This window comes from Eucalyptus grandis, chromosome 2 (genome assembly GCF_016545825.1).
Source record: "Eucalyptus grandis isolate ANBG69807.140 chromosome 2, ASM1654582v1, whole genome shotgun sequence".
Lineage (NCBI taxonomy): Eukaryota > Viridiplantae > Streptophyta > Magnoliopsida > Myrtales > Myrtaceae > Eucalyptus > Eucalyptus grandis.
In genome coordinates this window covers 12,844,194-12,848,564 of record NC_052613.1, presented here as the reverse complement: position 1 = coordinate 12,848,564, position 4,371 = coordinate 12,844,194, and positions in this window count along the sequence as shown.

The window sequence follows — 4,371 nt, the reverse complement described above, 5'->3', positions numbered from 1 at the left end:
TCAAAGAAGTTAGGTTTACAAAAATTTTTAAGATCTCCTCGTTACAATCCTCAAGAGATAACTCACAGAGAGATGGGAGACAAACCACATTGGTTGAGCTATTCAAATGTGGGCTTGAATAAATTTCTAGTTTCTTGAGAAGATCAAGTTGACCAGGCAATGTCCCAACCAACGAATGACATCCTCGGACAACAAGATGCTTAAGATAAGAGAATGCGACATCTTCTTCTTGACGCCTAGCATAATGAGACCAATCCTTCCATGCTAACATCTCTTCCAGCTTCAAAGTTGTTAAGGATGAAAAAGGCCTTTTACCTCCGTAAAATTCGAGGCCTATAGTGCTTACTGCATGTAGACCTTCAAGAGATAATTCTCTAAGTGAAGGTAGTTGTCCAAGTGGTGGAAGCGATGTGACATTAGGACAATCCCGTAAGCATAAAGAAACTATCTTAGAATAAGATGGACTAGCTAACCATGAGGGGAATCTTGCACCACCATAGTGCGAGATAGAGAGATGTTCAAGATTAATGTGAGGTCGCAGATAGTGAAGCACCAATGCTTCATGCTTCCCATTTCGCAAATTTCCAAAATTTTCATCCCAGTGCAAGAATAAGTTGCTAAGGCCTCTCTTTCCAATTAAATCGGCATCAATTGCATCTCTGACTTCTTCCACCTTTTGCAATTCTGATATGAACAATTCTCCTTGAAGGTGTCGCAAGTTCTTTAACTCCTTTAACCGTGACCCTTTGTTTGGTCCTACCACAAACTTGGATAAGATCATAAGATTCTTCAAATTACTGATACTCAATGGCATCTCCTTTAAACTCCTTGTATCTCTAATATCAAGAAACTGTAAACTGACCAATTTTGTGATTCCTTGAGGCAACAAAGAAAGTTGTTGACAACCTTTTAAGATCAAAGCTTGTAATTTGCACAAGCTGCCGATTGACTCAGGTAGCCTTTTTATATATGTGTACGAGAAATTGAGATAGCAAAGATCATTTAAATCACCAACACAATCCGGGACCTCTATGATGGAACAATGACTTAAGGAGAACCCCCTTAAGTACTTCAATTTTGTTAGCAAGTCATGTAACACTTTGTTGGAAATCTGGAATTGGTAACCTTTAGGAGATCCATTAGACGATAATATTAAACTTCTTAGTAGCTTCATTTGATGATATGCTTCCATGCATTTTGATGAAACACACCATGACGAGGTGAATGATGCATAAAGAACTTTCTTGGGAGATGCAACATCTTCATTATTTGCCAGCTCAGACTCAGAGTTAAAGCATGTCCCACCCGCAATTGACTTTGCTAGATCATTAAAAAGATCATGCATTGAAAATTTAGATGCATTGACACTTGATCGTTGAAGAAATGATTTAGATACTAACTCATCGAAGTGAGCCTGTCCCCATTTCAAGATATTATCCTTTGATCTTCCTCCATCCAAAAAGCCCTCCGCTATCCATAAGTGCACTAGCTCATCCCTCTCAATTTCGTAATCCTTGGGAAATATTGCACAATAAACAAAACATCTCTTCAAATAAGAAGGAAGATGGACATAGCTCAATTTCAAAACTCGAATAACCTCATCATTTTCTCCGTTGGAAGATCCCACATTTTGTTGCTTAAGATAGCTTCCCATTGATCGGGATTCCCTTTATCACGTAGAAGACCTCCCAATACCTTGGCTGCCAAAGGTGAACCTTTACATTTTTTGGCTATTTTCTTGCCTATTGTTTCAAGATGTGGGTGCCTCTCAAAATTTGTCATTTTAAGAGCATGAAAGGCTAATAAGCTTGTACAATTATCAAGGGACAACTCCTTCAAAGGATATGACGAAGCTCTGTTATGGAAACAACAGTATAGTTGCGAGTCGTTATGATGATCTTACTTCCTTTAGCCCCAGCTCCAAATGGCTTTAAGAGGGTAGTCCATTCTTCGTAGTTTTCATTCCAAACATAATCTAAAACCACCAGAAACTTTTTGCCTGATAAACTATCCTTCAACTTAACTTGAAGCGTGTTAAGATCTTCACCCTCATTAGACACCTCAGTGATAGACCGCAAAATAGTCTTGGTTATGTGGAGAACATTAAAAACATCTGAAACACAAACCCATGCTCTCATTTTGAAGCAGCTAGTCACTTTGACATCATTATACAATCGTTGAGCCAAGGCCGTCTTTCCAATACCACCCATTCCAACTATGGGGACTATGCTCAATGCGGTATCGACATTTTCGGCTTCACCAATCAAGAGTTCAAATAAATCTTCTTCTTCCTTTTCCCTACCAAAAAATCGAGGCTCTGGTAGAGAACTGCTGGGGAGCCTTTTGTCGGTGTAGTCAAAGCTGTTCATAGCATTCTCTATCAAGCTTAGATGAGCCTTCCTATTGACAATTTCTTCCAACTTGTCAGAGATCTTCTGTACCTCAGCTTCCGACATGAGTGAGCGCGGGTTTGGATTTGATGTGGAGGATTTATATTGGCTAATTAAAGGGAACTTCCATTTCATTAGACCTTCGCTTGTGCTGGATTCTGCCTTCAACTTGGCTTGGGTGGCTTCAATAGCGAACTCATCAAGCAAGTCTTCCATGTCATAGGCCAAGTCCTTAACATCATCTAGCCATAGCTTCACTGGACCTTTATTGCGTAGTTGCTTGTCCTCTGCATCAGCTAGCACTGCATTGATTGTAACAAGCATCTTCTCCCACTTATTGAGTAGGTCAATGCTAACTCCAGAGAAGGGTGGTGCTCCATCCCTTTGCGCATAGCGCAATCCCAGAGAAGCCAACTTCTCGAACAAGACTTGAAGGAAGGCACTCAAAAGGATCTCCCCAATGGCCATGGGTGAATTCGTAAACTGTAGAGAACAACACGGGTTATGGTGAAGCAAAGTGATAATGAGTTGATGGAGAGAGAAAATGGGTGAATCAATCACCATAGAGAACAAGGGTCATGGTGAAGCAAAGTGATGGTGAGTTAGAAAAGAGGAAACTGAAGTCCAGGAAGACCAAGACTTTCGTCTAGCAAAAACATTGAACAAAGACCAAGACTTTCAGTGATGGTGAGTTAGAAAAGAGGAAACTGAAGTCCAGGAAGACCAAGACTTTCGTCTAGCAAAAACATTGAACAAAGACCAAGACTTTCATGGATGCACATCAATGGTTAGAGAAATCAAAATAAAATATCTTTTTCCCACAAGTCCTTCCTTTCTTGGACTTCTTATAGCTACACAAAAGAGGAAATAATAGAATAAACAAAAAAGGGGAGCAAATTTCTTTTTTTTCCTTCTGTAGAAGCCTGCAGAAGTTAGAAAGATGTTATCTTCATGGGGCCCAAAAGTCATGACTTTGACTTTTGGGTACACACATATAAAAGGGTGTGAATTTTTTAGGCTAAAAAAGGGATGTGGAGCCCTACGTAGAAGAAAGTGCTGCGAGAAGCCGCACGTCCACGCTGAGAGAGGAGCCACACGAAAGAAAGAAAAGATGCTGGAGATCCTTTTTTTGGCGTACGAGTTGAACGCGTGTTAATTTTGTGCCATGAGTTTATATCTAAATGAGTTGTTTATTTATAAACACTTTGAGTTTAGAGTTAAATCTAGGTGTAGGGAACACTTAAGTGTGTGGGTGATTGTAAATTTTGATTTTCCGATTATAGTGGATTATTTGCTGTTGGCTTCCTCATAGATGTAGATACTGTTGGAATATAATACGTGAAAATGACAAGATTTTGCAATTTACGTCAACGCAAAATTGCCAGAGAAATAAATGGTAAATAATAAGGACACTAGGAATTTACGTGGTTCGATCCAAGTATTGTTACTTATGCCCACGGGAAGAGCCGGTAAAAAATAATTCACTATAATTAGAGAATTAGAGTTTACAATCACTCACATGCTCGAGTGTTTCCCACACCTAAATTTAACCACAAACTCAAAGTGTTTAGAAATATACAACTCACTTGGACATAAACTCATAGTACAAAATTACTGCGCATTCAAGTCCGAAAAAAAAAAAAAAAATGCGTGCGACTCTCTGCAGCTTGACATTGTGTGGCTTCTATGTGCAGCTCCTTTTCTTTGTAGGGTTTCAATAGTGCTTACTGAAGGAAAGAAAAGAAGATGTGCCTAATCTATTTTATATGTGTGCCCAAAAGGTCAAAACTTTGACCTGGGCCCATCTCCTTTTGGTTCTACAATGCAGAGGCTTCTTTCCTTCTTTTTTTTTTTTTCATGGGCTAAAAGAAATTGCCTTGGAATTTTGTATGCCCAAAGTCAAATATTTGACTTTGGGCCCCGCTAGGAAAAGCTGCAAGAGGTTCGGCTCCTCCAAAGCAAAGAGGAAACTTTTGTTTTT